Source organism: Mus musculus, chromosome 17, assembly GCF_000001635.26.
Source record: "Mus musculus strain C57BL/6J chromosome 17, GRCm38.p6 C57BL/6J".
Classification (NCBI taxonomy): domain Eukaryota; kingdom Metazoa; phylum Chordata; class Mammalia; order Rodentia; family Muridae; genus Mus; species Mus musculus.
This window is the reverse complement of record NC_000083.6, coordinates 43930718-43952182: the sequence shown is the minus strand read 5'-3', so window position 1 is coordinate 43952182 and position 21465 is coordinate 43930718. Positions and strand designations below refer to the sequence as shown.

General features: G+C 42.5%; 1 protein-coding gene across 3 annotated transcripts in view; it reads right to left on the bottom strand.

Moving 5' to 3' along the window:
* Rcan2 (regulator of calcineurin 2) overlaps positions 1 to 21465 on the bottom strand; it is a 238165-nt gene that overhangs the window by 87334 nt on the left and 129366 nt on the right. The gene's annotated exons all lie outside the window — the stretch shown is intronic.

Genomic DNA, 21465 nt, shown 5'->3' with positions numbered 1-21465 from the left:
AATCACACAGTTCTCAAGAGAATACATCAACACCCCACAGGATTTATCCCAAATAGAAAGGCAGCTGCCTTTCCAGTGGCCAGCAGAGCATCATGGTTTAGAACATATTGGTGCTTTTCCAGTACATGATTAGATAAAATATCCCAATTTTACCCACAGATGAGAGAGGTGGATGTGGCATTTTACATTTTGTGATTGGACTATATTGGATTACCTCTGAATGCCAGAATTCCTTTTAATTGGGCATTTTCGACACTAAAGGTAATTCTTCTACAAGTAGATATTGGGAACGATGTAACTCTCTCTTTCTGTCAGTGTGTGTGTGTGTGTGTGTGTGTGTGATTACTTGTTGTTCAGGCATTGTGGGAAATATGCCATCATGTATTCAGAGAACTCAAAAAATCACTTTCTGAGGATGACTTTGTAAAATATTCTGTACCAGATGTTCTTAAAGATTAAAAAAAGCAAGTTTCCTCATCATCTAGGGGCTTAAAATATAACAGAGAGATGCTTATACAAAGCAGTAGTGATGACGATGATGGCAAAGTGGTCCAAGAACCAGTGAGCATTGGAGGAAGAGGGATGGATGCTGAATGTTAGTTAGATGCCAGGTTAGGATAAAAGGGGGTACCAAGAACTAAGAGCAGGCCTGTTCTCCGACAGCCACATACCGGCAAAACTTCAGCAGACAGGGAAGTGAGGTGAGCACCCCCCCCCCCAGCTCAGAGACAGCTGACTGGAAATACCCATAGGAAAAGGAAAGAATAAGACATGGCTTAGCCTTATGGAAAGTTAGATTTGAAGTAAATAGGGAAGGTAGAACCTGATGCTGCAAAAACTTGAACGTACCTTAGTGTTTACCTGAGCAGCCATAGAATTTGTGGTGGTTTGAATTAGAATGGCCCCCATAAAATGGAAATCGAAATGACTCTGAGATTCCTCTTTATACCCATCAGAATGGCTAAGATCAAAAACTCAAAGGATAGCATATTCTGCCTTGGATATGGAGATAGGGGAACACTCCCCCGTTACTGGTTGGAGTGAAAATTTGTATAACCACTCTGGAATTCAATTTGGTGCTTTCTTTAAAAAAACAAAAACAACAACTGGGGACAGTTCTACCTCAAGACCCATCTATACCACTCCTGGGCATATACCCAAAATATACTACACCATCTCACAAGGACCACCATTCCACAAGGATCACCATTCCACAAGGACTCAACTATGTTCATAGCTGCTTTATTTGTAATTGCCAGAAACTGGAAACAACCAAGATGTCTCTCAACTAAAGAATGGATTTTTTCTTTTCTTTTTTCTTTTCTTTTTTTGTTTTTTTGTTTTTGTTTTTGTTTTTGTTTTGTTTTGTTTTGTTTTGTTTTGTTTTGTTTTGTTTTGTTTTCGAGACAGGCTTTCTCTGTATAGCCCTGGCTGTCCTGGAACCCACTTTGTAGACCAGGCTGGCCTTGAACTCAGAAATCCACCTGCCTCTGCCTCCCAAGTACTGGGATTAAAGGCGTGTGCCACCACCGCCCAGCCAAGAATGGATTTTTTAAAAAGTGGTTTATTTACACAATAGAATACTATTCAGATATTAAAAACAAGGACATCATGAAATTTGCCAGCAAATAGATGGAACTAGAAAATATCATCCTGAGTGAGGTACCCAGACACAAAAGGACATGCATGTATGTACTCATTTATAAGTGGGTATTTGCCATAAAGTACAGAATAAACACACTACTATCCACAGACACAAAGCCAAATAACAAAGAGGGCCCAAGAGAGGATGCTTGAATCTGACCAGAAGGAAAAATAAAATATACATCAAAGGTAGATGGAGGGAGGCAACTGGGTGGGAGAAGGGAAGGGGAGGGGAGGAGAAGGGGGTGAGATCAGATATGGGGGGAGCAGGAGAGAGAGAATGGAAATCTGAAAGTAGGCAGGGGTGAAGCATCTCTAAGACCTGGGATCTGGGGGTGGAGGGACTTAGGAGGGGCAGACTCAGGGAGTTTCTGAAGGTGACTCTAGCTAAGATTCCTAGCAGTTGGGGATATGGATCATTAAATGGCTACCTCCCATAGCCAGGCAGGACTCCCAGTGGGGGGATAAGAACACCAGCCCACTCACAAAACCTTCAACCCAAAATATGGCCTGCCTACAAAATGTGCAGGGACAAAGATGGAGCAGAGACTCGGGGGACTGGCCAGCTAATGACTGGTCCAACTTGAGACTCATCCAATAGGCAAGAACCAATCCCTGACACTGTTAATGATACTCTGTTATGCTCACAGACAGGAGCTTAGCATAACACCACCCAGCAGCTGTCCAAGACAGATGCAGAGACCCACAGCCAAAGATCAGACAGAGCTTGGGAGTCTGATGGAAGAGTTGGGGAAGGAATGAGGGACCAGTGGGAATAGGAACTCCACAGGAAGACCACCAGAGTCAACCTAAACCCTTCAGGGCTTCCAGATACTGAACCACCAACCATAAGCAAGCTTGGGCTGGACCTAGCCCTGTGACCATCACATATATGTAGCAGACTTGTAGCTTGGTCTTTATGTGGGTCCCCCAACAACTGGAGGGGGGTTGTTCCTGAATTCATTATCTGTCTATGGATCCCATAAGTAGGCTGCCTTGTCTGGCCTTAGTGAAAGAGGATACACCTAGTCCTATAGTGACTTCATGTTCCAGAATGAGGTGTTACCCAGAAGAGATCTGCTCCTCCTCAGAGGAGAAGGGGAGAGGTACAGGGGAGGAATTGTGTGAGGGGGGACCAGGAGGAAAGGGGGTGCCTTCGATTGGGATGTAAAGTCAATAAATAAATTAATTAATGAGAAAATGGCCCCCATATGCTTATATATTTGAATATACATGGAGTATATATATATATATATATATATATACATACATATATATATATATATATATATATATTCTCTTTCTCTCTCTCCCCTTTCCTCTCGCTCTCTCTCTCTCAGCCTGCAGATCAGAATGTAGCTCTCGCCTACTGCCTCAGTGCCATATGTACTACCATCCTTCCTTGCGATGGGAGTAATGAGCTAAACTTCTGAAACTGAAAGCAAGTCCCCAATTAAACGCCTTCTTTTCTAGGAGTTGCCTTAGTCATGGGGTCTCATCGTAGCAACAGAACAGTAACTATGAGAGTGTGCTAGGCAAAACTTCTTAAAAGGTCAAAGAAATGGATATTTCTGTAGATGTATCAGTTCACCTAACCTATAAGATATATCCAAAATCAAGAAGGGTTTTGAATACAATTGGCATCCACTTAAGAGGCTGGATAAAGTTGTGTTATTTTCATATCCCATGCCATACCTTAGAGTTTATTTTCAATATTTCACAGCTATGGGGTGGAGGAGATGGTTCAGTGGGTAAAGAATTTGCAGCCCAAGAGTGAATACTTGAGGTCAGATCTCCAGCATCCACATAAAATCTAAGTGCCAACATCTCTAACCCAGGTGTTGGGAGGCAACAAGAGGGGGATCCCAGAGGCCTTCAGATACCAATCTAGTGGAAATGACAAGCTCCAGGTTCAATGAGAGACTTTGCCTCAAAAAGTAAGATTAGTAAGTGATAGACGATGATGCTGGTTATCAACCCATGATTTGCAGGTATCCACACACAGGTAAGTACACCACCCCACAACACACACACACACACACACACACACACACACACACACACACACACGCACATGCATACTAAATTTAAAAATTAAAATTAAAATAATTCATAGCAGTAGAAGCATGCAGGTAAATGTCTAAAAGTTCTATGTTTTTAAAAATATATCTGATTTGTAGGGTTTCTCATTTCTGTGGTGTATGACTTCCAGGGCTTAAATGAATACCTAACCTTTGAGAGATAACCTAACAGATGTTCAAATAAGGAAGTGAACACATGTGTGGACAGCTAGAGGTGAGCAGAAGAACTCTGCCCAGTAGGGGTGACTCCTGAACTAAGGATTCTAGGGAGATCCTTGCAGGGGGTGAGCATGTACGCATGCGAATTTACACATCTTCTGATCTCTGACAGCAGAGATAGGACACAGCTCTGTTCAGGAGGGCTCTTTCCAGTAGAGGCTGCCAGAAGCTCCTGGAATTCACCCAAGCCACTGCTCTTCCAAGATCCATAGGGAGAAGCAGGACACAGCACGACACAGGCGTCTTAGAAAGCATACTCTCCCGTAGCCTCTGTCCAGGAGGCTTAGTTAATGGAGAGACAGCTGAGCTGACACGCTCACCACCAACAGGGCATGAAGAGCTATGCACCTTCAATCCAGAGGTGACCTTGGAAGTAGCTGCCACATCTGTTTTGTTAATGAACACAGAAGTTCCCATTGACACCTTGGATTTTTAAAAAGGTGAGCTCCCCGCTTGTGTCGTCTTGGACTCCTAAAGTTTCTTTATAAATAGAGTTTCAAGTCTATTTGGAAGTACAAAGAACACAATAGCAATGTTCTCACTACCCGGGTGCAAGGATAACTAACTCCAGTTTGTTCTTGCATCCACTGCTCTGAGCACTGTCCCTGGACCAATAGTATTAGCATCACTTGAGAACTTGTTGCAAGGCAGATCCTAGGGTCCCCTCCTTCCCTCCCATCCCCGTCCCCTCCTCCTCATTTACCGGATGTTCCCTCTCCTTCCCACCCTGTAACTCTTTGCTTATTTAAACCAAGATCTAAATTATTGTCTCTCATGCCTCTTTTATCACACTGTCTCCATCCTCTTTTTCCCTCTTCCTTGCCTTGTGTTGATGGTGAAACCATGATTTGTACTTTAGAATTCTCTCCACAGGGATTTTATTGATTGAACTATATAAATTGCCACATGGTGAATTTCTCTATTGCCTGCAGGCTCTGAGTGTTAGGCTCAGAGCTGTAATAAACTCGGGTTTGGGGAGGTTCCTTCATAAGCCTTGGTATATGCTGCCATTAGCAGGAGCATGCTGTTGCCTGGCTCTCTGTAATGTTAGCGGCCTTCAATCTCAATGCTAAGACTTCCTCATGCACTCCTTCTTATATTTATTTTCATGTATTCCATGGTCTGCTCCCCTATTAGCTGTAAAGATCATGGACAGTTTTAGACTCATGGATTAGACAGTCTCAGTAGCTTCCATTCTATTGTAGTTTGATCTTAGTGGTGTGCATACAGCCCAACTTCAGCTGTTGGGAGTCTAATGAGGTTGGCTCCAGCATCCTTCTGACAGATGCCAGCAATCTTTGAGAAAGTAGCTCACCTTCCAGTATGACAAGATGTTCTAGTCTCATTTTGTTCATTTCTTGCCCCAGAGAAGAGAGACAGGCATTTCTCCAAGGAGTCCTGGTACCATTTACTAAGTACTTCAAAAAATATTTTAAGACCACATTCAACACACTTCAAGATGTTCTTTGTATTGCACTGGATATTCTTTGTAAACCTTTCTACTAGGCAGAGCTAGGAAATGTCTAAATATATTTTGAAGGTGACACATGAGCTTAGACTTCCAAGTTCAATATATAGGACCCTTATGTTGAAACTTACTTGCCATAGGTCTAAGTTCCCTTCCTCCTACATCGAGTATCATGGTCTAACCAGCAGTGTAGAGAGGGGATAGCTGTGTATCTTATGGTTCTGTGCCTAGCCAGTTGCCTCAAAATGATAGGACAAGAATAACCAAGAAGAATTAAAGGTTTTGTTCCTAGTTCTTGTAATCTTTAGGGTGTAGCCCATAATGGATACAGATTATTATGTTTTGTTTTCATCCCTTTCTCCTGCCAAGCAGATGCCAAGTTTTTCTTTTTCTTTTGTTTTATTTCATTTCTTGTTCTTAGGGACTGCTTTTCTCTTTAAATTTATTGTTGTTTTACAGTATACATTTGTGGCTCTCTACCCTTGGGGATTGTCAGCCCATAGGGTCCATGAGGGCACTGGAAAGAGACCAGAGATGACTAAGGGGGCGTGGGGCAGTTTGGAAGCTCTGTTGAGTAAGTACTTCAAAGGCTTATATAATTTGGGGGACTAGGAGTAGGAACATCCAGGATGGGCAAAGGTCATTGGCTGAAGGCTTAGGGTACCAAAATGCCTTATTAGTATTGGAGAAGCATTTTAGGAATCTCAGGTGCTAGCTGAATGTGTTCTTATCAGGAGAAAAGAAGTTAATCTAACTAAAGCTATGTGACGTTGCACAGGTAGAGGGTTTTGAATTCCCCAGACGAGGTCAGAGAAGCAAAAGCCCTCCATATTGCACAAAGGCCAGAGGCTTACTGGTCACTGGTAGACTTTAACTTTACTTAGCAGAGATTTTGTGCACACACACACACACACACACACACACACACACACACACATTCCATGCCTCAAGAATATGATCTAAGGGGCTGAAAAGGTGAGACAGGCATATCCCTGGGGCTTGCTGACCAGACAGCCATTCTGAAGCAGAGAAAAGGCAAGAAAAGAGAATGGCATCTTTGAATGGGGACTTTTCATCTTCATTTCAATCGTGGGACCTCTGAAATCAGCAAACAGCCATAGTGTAGCATAGATCAACATGGGGACTGAGAAAGTCAGGAACGTAAAATGGGGGCAAGAAAGTTTGCACTTTTTGCTTTTTAAACCTGGTTTAGAATAAACACTGAAAATAATTGGTAACGTTTTATGTGAGTGAATATCAAAATATGTAAAAGAACAAATCAGAAACAGTTAAAATATATTATAACCACGTCACAGGATCTTGTTAGTCTTGGTACTGTACTGTGTTTTAAAAAGAATCTGCCTAAGATGGGAGGTAAGATGTCAAATTATTTTCCATTTGACCACTCCAGGGTCATCTTAAGAAGAAAAGTGCCCAATATATTCAAAGCTAGTCTCATACCCTCATTCATTTCAAAAACAAGACTTTCTTTATCCAGGCTAGTTAGAAAGAAGAAAAAAGGATGGGCAGACAGCATGAAGAAGGCCAACATGTGTAACTGAGGTTCTAAAAGCCAGCAACAGCAGTCCTAAGCAACTGAAGGCATAATGGCCTTGGTGTCCCTCTAACTAACTGAAGCCACTACATTCCCAGGTAACCAACCGTATATCATGAGCTCTTAAAATTCTAAACCAGACCAAGGCCAATAGAAGCAGAAAGCAGTAAGGCATCACATATAGAACAACTACAAGGAGGATGAGTGGCCTTACATGATGGAATGGTATATTTAAAATTAAAAAAAAAGAAAGAAAATTAGTCAAATTATCGCCCTTCCGCTCGACTCGAGACTCGAGCCCCGGGCTACCTTGCCAGCAGAGTCTTGCCCAACACCCGCAAGGGCCCACACGGGACTCCCCACGGGACCCTAAGACCTCTGGTGAGTGGATCACAGTGCCTGCCCCAATCCAATCGCGCGGAACTTGAGACTGCGGTACATAGGGAAGCAGGCTACCCGGGCCTGATCTGGGGCACAAGTCCCTTCCGCTCGACTCGAGACTCGAGCCCCGGGCTACCTTGCCAGCAGAGTCTTGCCCAACACCCGCAAGGGTCCACACGGGACTCCCCACGGGACCCTAAGACCTCTGGTGAGTGGACCACAGTGCCTGCCCCAATCCAATCGCGCGGAACTTGAGACTGCGGTACATAGGGAAGCAGGCTACCCAGGCCTGATCTGGGGCACAAGTCCCTTCCGCTCGACTCGAGACTCGAGCCCCGGGCTACCTTGCCAGCAGAGTCTTGCCCAACACCCGCAAGGGTCCACACGGGACTCCCCACGGGACCCTAAGACCTCTGATGAGTGGAACACAGCGCCTACCCCAATCCAATCGCGTGGAACTTGAGACTGCGGTACATAGGGAAGCAGGCTACCCGGGCTTGATCTGGGGCACAAACCCCTTCCACTCCACTCGAGCCCCGGCTACCTTGCCAGCTGAGTCGCCTGACACCCGCAAGGGCCCACACAGGATTCCACACGTGATCCTAAGACCTCTAGTGAGTGGAACACAACTTCTGCCAGGAGTCTGGTTCGAACACCAGATATCTGGGTACCTGCCTTGCAAGAAGAGAGCTTGCCTGCAGAGAATACTCTGCCCACTGAAACTAAGGAGAGTGCTACCCTCCAGGTCTGCTCATAGAGGCTAACAGAGTCACCTGAAGAACAAGCTCTTAACAGTGACAACTAAAACAGCTAGCTTCAGAGATTACCAGATGGCGAAAGGCAAACGTAAGAATCCTACTAACAGAAATCAAGACCACTCACCATCATCAGAACGCAGCACTCCCACCCCACCTAGTCCTGGGCACCCCAACACAACCGAAAATCTAGACCCAGATTTAAAAACATTTCTCATGATGATGATAGAGGACATCAAGAAGGACTTTCATAAGTCACTTAAAGATTTACAGGAGAGCACTGCTAAAGTTACAAGCTCTTAAAGAAAAGCAGGAAAACACAGCCAAACAGGTGATGGAAATGAACAAAACCATACTAGAACTAAAAGGGGAAGTAGACACAATAAAGAAAACCCAAAGCGAGGCAACGCTGGAGATAGAAACCCTAGGAAAGAGATCTGGAACCATAGATGCGAGCATCAGCAACAGAATACAAGAAATGGAAGAGAGAATCTCAGGTGCAGAAGATTCCATAGAGAACATCGACACAACAGTCAAAGAAAATACAAAATGCAAAAGGATCCTAACTCAAAACATCCAGGTAATCCAGGACACAATGAGAAGACCAAACCTACGGATAATAGGAATTGATGAGAATGAAGATTTTCAACTTAAAGGGCCAGCTAATATCTTCAACAAAATAATAGAAGAAAACTTCCCAAACATAAAAAAAGAGATGCCCATGATCATACAAGAAGCATACAGAACTCCAAATAGACTGGACCAGAAAAGAAATTCCTCCCGACACATAATAATCAGAACAACAAATGCACTAAATAAAGATAGAATATTAAAAGCAGTAAGGGAGAAAGGTCAAGTAACATATAAAGGAAGGCCTATCAGAATTACACCAGACTTTTCACCAGAGACTATGAAAGCCAGAAGAGCCTGGACAGATGTTATACAGACACTAAGAGAACACAAATGCCAGCCCAGGCTACTATACCCGGCCAAACTCTCAATTACCATAGATGGAGAAACCAAAGTATTCCACGACAAAACCAAGTTCACACAATATCTTTCCACGAATCCAGCCCTTCAAAGGATAATAACAGAAAAGAAGCAATACAAGGACGGAAATCACGCCCTAGAACAACCAAGAAAGTAATCATTCAACAAACCAAAAAGAAGACAGCCACAAGAACAGAATGCCAACTCTAACAACAAAAATAAAAGGGAGAAACAATTACTTTTCCTTAATATCTCTTAATATCAATGGACTCAATTCCCCAATAAAAAGACATAGACTAACAGACTGGCTACACAAACAGGACCCAACATTCTGCTGCTTACAGGAAACCCATCTCAGGGAAAAAGACAGACACTACCTCAGAGTGAAAGGCTGGAAAACAATTTTCCAAGCAAATGGACTGAAGAAACAAGCTGGAGTAGCCATTTTAATATCGGATAAAATCGACTTCCAACCCAAAGTTATCAAAAAAGACAAGGAGGGACACTTCATACTCATCAAAGGTAAAATCCTCCAAGAGGAACTCTCAATTCTGAATATCTACGCACCAAATGCAAGGGCAGCCACATTCATTAGAGACACTTTAGTAAAGCTCAAAGCATACATTGCACCTCACACAATAATAGTGGGAGACTTCAACACACCACTTTCTTCAAAGGACAGATCGTGGAAACAGAAACTAAACAGGGACACAGTGAAACTAACAGAAGTTATGAAACAAATGGACCTGACAGATATCTACAGAACATTTTATCCTAAAACAAAAGGATATACCTTCTTCTCAGCACCTCACGGGACCTTCTCCAAAATTGACCATATAATTGGTCACAAAACAGGCCTCAATAGATACAAAAATATTGAAATTGTCCCATGTATCCTATCAGACCACCATGGCCTAAGACTGATCTTCAATAACAACATAAATAATGGAAAGCCAACATTCACGTGGAAACTGAATAACACTCTTCTCAATGATACCTTGATCAAGGAAGGAATAAAGAAAGAAATTAAAGACTTTTTAGAGTTTAATGAAAATGAAGCCACAACGTACCCAAACCTATGGGACACAATGAAAGCATTTCTAAGAGGGAAACTCATAGCGCTGAGTGCCTCCAAGAAGAAACGGGAGACAGCACATACTAGCAGCTTGACAACACATCTAAAAGCCCTAGAAAAAAAGGAAGCAAATTCACCCAAGAGGAGTAGACGGCAGGAAATAATCAAACTCAGGGGTGAAATCAACCAAGTGGAAACAAGAAGAACTATTCAAAGAATTAACCAAACGAGGAGTTGGTTCTTTGAGAAAATCAACAAGATAGATAAACCCTTAGCTAGACTCACTAAAGGGCACAGGGACAAAATCCTAATTAACAAAATCAGAAATGAAAAGGGAGACATAACAACAGATCCTGAAGAAATCCAAAACACCATCAGATCCTTCTACAAAAGGCTATACTCAACAAAACTGGAAAACCTGGACGAAATGGACAAATTTCTGGACAGATACCAGGTACCAAAGTTGAATCAGGATCAAGTTGACCATCTAAACAGTCCCATATCACCTAAAGAAATAGAAGCAGTTATTAATAGTCTCCCAACCAAAAAAAGCCCAGGACCAGATGGGTTTAGTGCAGAGTTCTATCAGACCTTCAAAGAAGATCTAATTCCAATTCTGCACAAACTATTTCACAAAATAGAAGTAGAAGGTACTCTACCCAACTCATTTTATGAAGCCACTATTACTCTGATACCTAAACCACAGAAAGATCCAACAAAGATAGAGAACTTCAGACCAATTTCTCTTATGAATATCGATGCAAAAATCCTCAATAAAATTCTCGCTAACCGAATCCAAGAACACATTAAAGCAATCATCCATCCTGACCAAGTAGGTTTTATTCCAGGGATGCAGGGATGGTTTAATATACGAAAATCCATCAATGTAATCCATTATATAAACAAACTCAAAGACAAAAACCACATGATCATCTCGTTAGATGCAGAAAAAGCATTTGACAAGATCCAACACCCATTCATGATAAAAGTTTTGGAAAGATCAGGAATTCAAGGCCCATACCTAAACATGATAAAAGCAATCTACAGCAAACCAGTAGCCAACATCAAAGTAAATGGAGAGAAGCTGGAAGCAATCCCACTAAAATCAGGGACTAGACAAGGCTGCCCACTTTCTCCCTACCTTTTCAACATAGTACTTGAAGTATTAGCCAGAGCAATTCGACAACAAAAGGAGATCAAGGGGATACAAATTGGAAAAGAGGAAGTCAAAATATCACTTTTTGCAGATGATATGATAGTATATATAAGTGACCCTAAAAATTCTACCAGAGAACTCCTAAACCTGATAAACAGCTTCGGTGAAGTAGCTGGATATAAAATAAACTCAAACAAGTCAATGGCCTTTCTCTATACAAAGAATAAACAGGCTGAGAAAGAAATTAGGGAAACAACACCCTTCTCAATAGTCACAAATAATATAAAATATCTTGGCGTGACTCTAACTAAGGAGGTGAAAGATCTGTATGATAAAAACTTCAAATCTCTGAAGAAAGAAATTAAAGAAGATCTCAGAAGATGGAAAGATCTCCCATGCTCATGGATTGGCAGGATCAACATTGTAAAAATGGCTATCTTGCCAAAAGCAATCTACAGATTCAATGCAATCCCCATCAAAATTCCAACTCAATTCTTCAACGAATTGGAAGGAGCAATTTGCAAATTTGTCTGGAATAACAAAAAACCTAGGATAGCAAAAAGTCTTCTCAAGGATAAAAGAACTTCTGGCGGAATCACCATGCCAGACCTAAAGCTTTACTACAGAGCAATTGTAATAAAAACTGCATGGTACTGGTATAGAGACAGACAAGTAGACCAATGGAATAGAATTGAACCCACACACCTATGGTCACTTGATCTTCGACAAGGGAGCTAAAACCATCCAGTGGAAGAAAGACAGCATTTTCAACAATTGGTGCTGGCACAACTGGTTGTTATCGTGTAGAAGAATGCGAATCGATCCATACTTATCTCCTTGTACTAAGGTCAAATCTAAGTGGATCAAGGAACTTCACATAAAACCAGAGACACTGAAACTTATAGAGGAGAAAGTGGGGAAAAGCCTTGAAGATATGGGCACAGGGGAAAAATTCCTGAACAGAACAGCAATGGCTTGTGCTGTAAGATCGAGAATCGACAAATGGGACCTAATGAAACTCCAAAGTTTCTGCAAGGCAAAAGACACCATCAATAAGACAAAAAGACCACCAACAGATTGGGAAAGGATCTTTACCTATCCTAAATCAGATAGGGGACTAATATCCAACATATATAAAGAACTCAAGAAGGTGGACTTCAGAAAATCAAATAACCCCATTAAAAAATGGGGCTCAGAACTGAACAAAGAATTCTCACCTGAGGAATACCGAATGGCAGAGAAGCACTTGAAAAAATGTTCAACATCCTTAATCATCAGGGAAATGCAAATCAAAGCAACCCTGAGATTCCACCTCACACCAGTCAGAATGGCTAAGATCAAAAATTCAGGTGACAGCAGATGCTGGCGAGGATGTGGAGAAAGAGGAACACTCCTCCATTGTTGGTGGGAGTGCAGGCTTGTACAACCACTCTGGAAATCAGTCTGGCGGTTCCTCAGAAAACTGGACATAGTACTACCGGAGGATCCAGCAATACCTCTCCTGGGCATATATCCAGAAGATGCCCCAACAGGTAAGAAGGACACATGCTCCACTATGTTCATAGCAGCCTTATTTATAATAGCCAGAAGCTGGAAAGAACCTAGATGCCCCTCAACAGAGGAATGGATACAGAAAATGTGGTACATCTACACAATGGAGTACTACTCAGCTATTAAAAAGAATGAATTTATGAAATTCCTAGCCAAATGGATGGACCTGGAGGGCATCATCCTGAGTGAGGTAACACATTCACAAAGAAACTCACACAATATGTATTCACTGATAAGTGGATATTAGCCCCAAACCTAGGATACCCAAGATATAAGATATAATTTGCTAAACACATGAAACTCAAGGAGAATGAAGACTGAAGTGTGGACACTATGCCCCTCCTTAGATTTGGGAACAAAACACCCATGGAAGGAGTTACAGAGACGGAGTTTGGAGCTGAGATGAAAGGATGGACCATGTAGAGACTGCCATAGCCAGGGATCCACCCCATAATCAGCATCCAAACGCTGACACCATTGCATACACTGGCAAGATTTTATTGAAAGGACGCAGATGTAGCTGTCTCTTGTGAGACTATGCCGGGGCCCAGCAAACACAGAAGTGGATGCTCACAGTCAGCTAATGGATGGATCATAGGGCTCCCAATGGAGGAGCTAGAGAAAGTAGCCAAGGAGCTAAAGGGATCTGCAACCCTATAGGTGGAACAACATTATGAGCTAACCAGTACCCCGGAGCTCTTGACTCTAGCTGCATATATATCAAAAGATGGCCTAGTCGGCCATTACTGGAAAGAGAGGCCCATAGGACTTGCAAACTTTATATGCCCCAGTACAGGGGAATTCCAGGGCCAAAAAGGGGGAGTGGGTGGGCAGGGGAGTGGGGGTGGGTGGATATGGGGGACTTTTGGTATAGCATTAGAAATGTAAATGAGTTAAATACCTAATAAAAAATGGAAAAAAAAATTAGTCAAATTATCAACTTGCATTTTTACTTACAGCAATTAAAAAAAGGACTTTCAAATATGAAGGCAAATTTTTAAGAAACAGAATTAGTGTCTAATTCTATGTATAAGAAGTGATCCTAACGAAAATCAATGGTTGTCTTGAACTAAGTGTCTAAACAAATTTCTGCCAAAAAGCAAGAGGGAGTGTTGGGGGGAAGTGCTGGAAATAGTTTTATGAAGATAGGTTTATTCCTCCACACAATTATTAGTGATCACTAAAGTGTGTGCTTATGATTAATAGGCAAGGTATAAAAGTTATACCTTGATAAAGTTACTAAATGATGTAAAGAAAAAATGTTTTCAACAGAAAAATAAAGTCGATGCCATTTGCCTGCGGCACAGATAAACTACCAGTAATGTTAGAGGGGAAAAAAATTGTAGACTTGGAAGAAGCTCAAAGGAAGAAAGAAAAAAAAAGACAACAAAACAAAACAGACTAACTGTGGAACCTGAGGTTGGAAGGAATAGGGCATCAGAAAAAAATAAATGCATGGATAAATCAAAACATGCTTTCTTGTAGTAGGAATGGCAGGCCTCACTGACAAAACGATGGCAGACTCCCCCATAAACGTCAGGCCATGTGGCCATGGAGACAACTTCTGCATAAGGATCTAATTGAAGGCTGCCTGAGAGCCTAAAGATTGGTGATGAGGACAATGCCAGTCAAATGGGAACTGCCACTTGGAAGACACACTTTCTTAGGATGAATGGGACATGGATGGAGGGTATGAAGGGCGCTCCCCAAGGGTTACTCAGTGAGCTTGCAGTTCGGCTGCTTTCCCTCCTCCTCTGGGAGCCTTTGATTTCATGATGCTTCATCCCCAACACCCAAGGGCATGTATGGTGGGGCTGTGGGCAGTCCGGGCCCTAAAGCTGCACTCTCTTATTATATTCATTTTTAAGCACAATTATTTAAAAAGGCAAATTCACAACAATGAATGCTAGGGTTTTTACCCCACATGAAAGTGAATATATATCATCAGAACACAAAGATCATGAATGTAGAAAGGAAATGATGCTGTCATGGCTTTCTTACACAAAGTAATAATGATAGCACTTAAAGGTAAATACTGGTAGACTAAAGATACGTTTGTTACAGCTAGATCAGACCAACCATCAGAAAATAGAGAAAGGAGAGTTTAATTGACAAACTCATGGGAGGGAACAAATGATATCCCCTCCCCCCCCCAAAAAAAAAACAAAATAAAACAAAACTTGCTTTCCCCAGAATAAGAATATAGAGTTGACAAACAAAGTCAACTCTAAGATAAGGGATGAAACTAAAGCAACTGACAATTACTTTAAATGACAATGGGTGGTAAGCCATTAAATCCAAAGTAGACACTGTCAGACTGTATAAATAGAAATAAAGTACAACTCTTCCCTTAAAAGTCAGATCCCTGTAATCTACAGGCCCAGACTGAAAATAGAACAGTAAACAAACGTAATTAAGAATGTCTGCATCGATAACACAAAAGGTGGATGAAGGCACATAATTAGGACATAAGGTTACATACAATCAGTAAAAAATTTACAACTGTTGATGTGAATGCACCTCCTGATGAAATCTCCTAGTCCACCGAAGAGAATGTCACTGACTTAAAGAGGAAAACAGCTTTATGCTTACAGTCAAGTGTTTTAATATCCCTCCCCTCTCCCAGACTTCTAATGTTAGTAGAAAAGATGTCAGCAAAGGCAAAAGAAGATGTAAACCATTCTACCAGTAAGCCCAAGCACCTTGATATTCATACAATCACCCAACATCACATAAATGATTTTCTTGTGCACACAGAATGCCCACTGCTGTGTTTGCGATGAAAAACGCACCCCCCCCCCCCCCCCATCGGCTCACGTGTTGTTCTCTTGGTCTCCAGTTGGTGGCACTGTTTGGCAAGTTTATGGGACCTTTAGGAAGGAGAGCCTTGATAAAGTTGGCCCCTGGCTGTGGGCTTTGCGGTTGTAAGGCCTGGCCATACTTCCTGTTCTTGCCCTCCTTTTCCTGTCTGTGGAGAATGTTTTTTCTTTGCTACCTGACTGCCAAGCCGGCCTTCTGTTTCTGCTGCCATGCCTTCCCTGAAGTGATGGACACCATCTCTGTGAAACTGTAAGCTAAAATAAACTCTTTCTCCCATAAGCTGCTTTTTCTCAAGGCATTCTATCACAGTTGCAGAAAGGTAAGGACTGTTTAACAATTTTTGAAGGCCAACATTTTTATAACCCCTGACCTGAAGAATATACATGAAATTAAGATAGAAACCTACAAAATAGAACACTGAGTAACCCTAGGTGCCTGAAATAAAATTATCTTATTCTGAGTCACCCTTCGGCCAGAGAAATATAAAAGAAAAATTTAAAGAATATTTTAAACCAAATGATAATGGCATAATCAATTTCAACTCAGGCAGGACAGAGGATGGATTTTTTTTGACCTTGGGTGCATACCGATAATAAGAAGACTGTAAAAGCCAATTGGATTGTGCACCAATATCAACTCATCCATATAACAGAGAAGGGGGAAATATTTCATTATTCACTTCACAGGGATAGCATAAGAATGCCGAAATTTAGTTAAGTCATTTTAAAGAACTTTTGCAGTGATGGCAGCTGTTGGAACATTGTCACAGAAATTACTAGTAACCTAAGTATTTCTCTTCAGTAACACAATAATAAAATATCCCTAGAGGTATTGATTTAACTTGCACCAAGAACTAAATTACTAATTGAATAAATTATCATGCCTAAGGGTTGAATCATTATGCAACTTCTGTAAGTATATTTTCAAAAGATTTATTGCTATAGGGAAAGATGTAAGTTATATGAGATATGCATACAGTTATGCGTCGTTGTTGTGAGAACACACATACATTATAAGAAGTCTGGAAGGAAATGTGTCAATACATTAATAGTGCTTAACTCCAGATGGAAAGAATCATCACTCATTTTGGTTTCCCTTGTTATTTCATTTTCTTAATCCCCCTGTAATATAATCAGGCCGCTTTAATAGTAGGAGAGAACAAAACCTTAATTGGTTTTAAAGCCTCAACTTATATAATTCATATGACAGTATTTCTCTGAGAGCCTTTGAAATTAACAGGTCTACACCTGTATTTTATATTGGAAAAATCAAATTCCTCCCATATAGGGTGGGCACGTATCACTGGTACATTGGGTAACATGGCAATGACAGAATTAAGTCAGTATGCCATGCCATGTAGAGCACATTAACGTATCAAACATATGGAAACTCCTCAGATTTACTCAATTATCTTAATCCCGAGTGACCAGAAACTTGACTCTGTCTTAGTCTACTGTCCTAGTTTGCTTTTGGTTTGCAGGGCTAAAACACCATGACTAAAGCCAACCTCAGGAGAAAGGGATGGTTTTGCTTGCAGTTTATAGTCCATCATGGAGGGAAGCCAGAACAGAAACTCGAGGCAGGATATATGAACTCTGGACCCAAAGAGACCGTGGGAAAACTTGTGCTTACTTGCTTGCTCTCCCAGATTGCTCAGCTCGCTTTCTTATACAATCCAGAGCCATCTGCTTCAGGGTGGTTGGGGCCTTCCAAATCAGTCACTGGTTAAAACTGTGCCCTACAGATATGGCACACAGGCAAAACTGATGGAGGCGAGCCCCAGTTAAGGTTCCCTCTAGTTTGTATCAAGCTGACAAAAAAATTAATCAACACATTTGTAAATTCAAAGGTAAAGTGTAAAAACTATATTTACAAGTAAGTATTGTATCAACAATCTCAATATAGACATTGGATAGATTTTTTTTGGTCCCTCTTTAAATTTTAATATTTTTCTATGTGAAATTTCAGACATCAATAAGATTAAAATTACCAAGAGCATAAAAAAATATGCTTACTTCACTATCTGGGTACTCGGGCAAAACAAACAAATAAACCAGCCTTCAGAAAACCTGTACTGTCCTGCTTAGGGGTCATCTCAAACCCAGTATTTGGGCCAGCTCCCTCAGAGACATCTGGGCAACAGAGACTTTCAGAGAACAAAAGCTGCATTTCTTCCTTGGCATACTGATGAGTCAATCAAGCCTGCACTGGAATAAATGAGCAGGGTGGCTCTGGGAGCACAGTCTGGGGAGGCGGCTGGGGTAGCCGACGCGGGACTCCAGTGGCATGCTAGTGTGTGATTAAAATGAGCAGCCACTGTTTTCGACTGTCGTGTCTAGATTTCCAGCCAAAACAATACAGCCAGGAAACTCGGGTCAGGCTCATATCACTTTCGCTGCTATTACATTTTATTACTTCATTTTGTGTACATGCGGAGATGCCTGTGTGTCCTGGCCAGAGGGTGGAAGACAGAGGACAACTACTTGGGGGGGGGGGGGTTGTTTTCCTCTTACACTATGTGCTCAGGGTAGAACTCAGGTTGTCAGCAAATGTGCTTACCTGCTGAGCCACCCCAGTGGCTGTGTACCCTTTCTCAGTTGATGAGATCAAATGACCATTTTGTGGTATATCTATGGTAGATGCATCCACAGTCTATAGGCAATGAGAGAGTACATTTTCCATTTAATGATAAGATTAGTATATTGGACTACTGTATAATTTAATAGGATACACCATTTGTGCATGAAGCAAGAACTTAAGTCAGTGCCCAGTCTTTTGTCTGCGGTATAGGAGACATTTGCCCTAGAGCCTCTTTATCGTCTACATCTATTGTGATGCTGGTGGTCTTTATCCTCTAAGTCCACATTAGTTACCCTGCACATATCCCTAAAGGTTTTCCTTGTCATATTAGAGGGAGCTTCTGAATCTCTGGCTATTTCACTGATGGCATTGGGTATTAGGTCTGGTCTGCTTTCCTTCTGATGCCATGATATAACATCAGAATGAAGCTTGAAGAGGAACGGCTAGTTTGGCTTGTACTTCTAGGTCACAAACTATCACCGAGGGAAGTCAGGGCAGGACGTCAAGGCAATAACTGAAGCAGAGAGCACATAGAAATGCTACTTACTGGCTTATGCTCGGCTAGCTTTCACGGACAATCTAGAACCACATGCCTAAGGATGGTGCCACCCACAATGGGCTGTGTTTTCCCGCACCAATCACGTAGTCAAGCAGTATCCCACAGACTTGTCTACAGCCCAATTTGATGGAGGCATCATCTATCCATACCCACATTTGAATGCCATCAGTTTGAAGTACATTGCTAAAAAATTTTTTTAAAAATATATCTTGATTTGCAGTCAGATGCTCCAGGGAGTTTAGAGACAGGAGCCTAGTATGGCTGCCCTCAGAGAGGCCCAACAAGCAGCTGAGACAGAAGCAGATACTTACACCCAGCCAATGGACTGAAGTCAGAGACCCCTGTGGTTGAACTAGGGAAAGGCTGGAAGAAGTTGTGGAGGAGGGCGACCCCATAGGAAGACCAGCAGTCTCAACTAACCTGAACCCCTAAGATCTCTCAGATACTGAACCACCAACCAGGCAGCACACAGCAGCTGATATGAGGCCCCTAACACATAGACAGCAGAGGACTGCCGGGTCTGCCCTCAGCCTGAGAGCACCTAATTCTCAAGAGACTTGAAGCCCTGGGGAGTGGGGAGGCCTGGCAGGGCGGGGAGGGGTGGGGTTGGGTGGGGTTGGGTGGGGTTGGGCGGGATGGGGCGGGGTTGGGTGGAGTGGGGCGGGGCCGGACAGGGCGGGGTTGGGTGGGGTGAGGCAGGGTGGGGTGGGGACATCCTTTTGGAGATGGGGGAGGAGGAATGGGTTGAGGAACAGCCTGAGAGCAGAACAGGAAGGGGACAATGACTGGACTGTAAAAAGAGATTAAATATAATTTTTTTTGAAAAAAATCCTGATTTGCAATAGAAAAAAATCTTTTTCTTCCCAACCAACAATTTCAGAACAAATGTCAACATTTGGGAACATTGGTTCACTGATATTATCATGTGCCTCACATTTACATGGTTTATTTCCGATGTACAAAGTACTACAGAAGTGCTATAAGGAAAAGGGGAGAAAACAACTGTTAAGAGGCCCTGGTCTTAGAACTGGAAGGTGGACCCAGATTCAGTCCCCAGCATCTACACAGTAGCTCACAACCATCTGTAACTCCCGTTCCAGGTGATCCAACCCCCTCTTCTGACCTCTGCAGGCACTCAAACAGTGAGTGCACAAATATGCAGGCAAAGCTCCAGTATACATAAAATAAAATAAAAATTAGATTCACCAAAAAGTCAGCTAAACAAAGAGCTGAGAGCCAAACCCAAGGATCCTAGTGGCCTTCATTTAACCACACGCCGCTTATCAATTCCGAAGAGTACAGGACTTGAACTAACTAGGCTAACTTGAGTAACTTGACCTTCAACCAGCCACCTTCCTAGTGACTCCGCTTCCTGTAGATAGCGAAAGCACTGACATCTATGTTTTCTGAGAGGCTCGAATGAACTGATAAATACGGGGAAAGTTAGGAAGTAGGGAGACCCTCACACGGAAGAACTCAAAACTGTTATCACTGCAGCTGGAGAATCATCCTGAACAGAAAGTCGCACTACGGGCTACATGCAGAGCTGTGCACCCCACACAGGCCCAGCTATGCACGGCCTCCACATTTTGGTTCTCACAGGGTCCCCAGGGCACAGGATCCTTCCGGCATTTGAGGACCCCCCCCCCCCAGCTAAAGCTTTCTGTTCCATGGTGGCACGTCTCTGTGACATTAAGTCTTACTTCTAGGTGTCAATCTGTTAATGACCTGGGATTCAAATAGAAGAGTCTCGAGCCTGGAACTTGACTTCTTACAACTGACTGACGGAATCTGCAAGCATGGCAGGTGGGGCTGCTCCTTCTTGCTTCTCTCGTCCAGCCTCCTTGTTGGAACTTAAAGGAAGCCATGTCCTTCTAAGGCTCCTGTATACCAATGTTCAGCACTCCACGAGGCTATATCACCAAGCGGCAGCTCCCACAAGATACACGGGTGAAAGGTACAACAGCTTCTCTGATAAGCAGCACACACAACTACACCGGCAAGGCTGGCCAGCCCAGTTCCAGGAGAGTGGCACAGTAGGACCTACAAAATAAATAGCATGTCTATTGATGGCCCCATACACCAACTTAAGTCTGTATGCTGTAATAGATGGTCCAGGCAGTTGATACTACAGATTTATGTTGTACTTAATAATTTGTCTATCTTATTTATATGTGTTCCTTTGTGTAAATGGGTACACTTGTGTGCCAGTGCCCTGAGGGGCCTGAAGACGATGACAGATTCCCTGAAGCTGAAGTTATAGGCTTGAACAGCCAGGTGTCGGGAACTGGACGGTGGTCCTCACAAAAGAAGTAAGTGTCCTTAAACGCTAAGCCATCTCCCTAGCACTGACTCTCTGACTTTGCTTTGCTTTATAAATAGGGTGAAACCATGGAGACATGGAGAAATGGCAACGTGTGTGAGTGTGTGTGTGTGTGTGTGTGTGTGTGTGTGTGTGTGTGTGTGTGTGTGTGTAACAGTTTTCCTGTGGCTCCCGGGCACCTCCACTTTCCCTGTCTGTCACCTGGAACTCAGTGTCTTTACGGAGCCTCTGTTCCTTATGTCTTCCTGTTATTCAACATTTGTTTCTAGAGAGGAGTGCATAGCCCTGCTGCTGTTACACTGCAGATC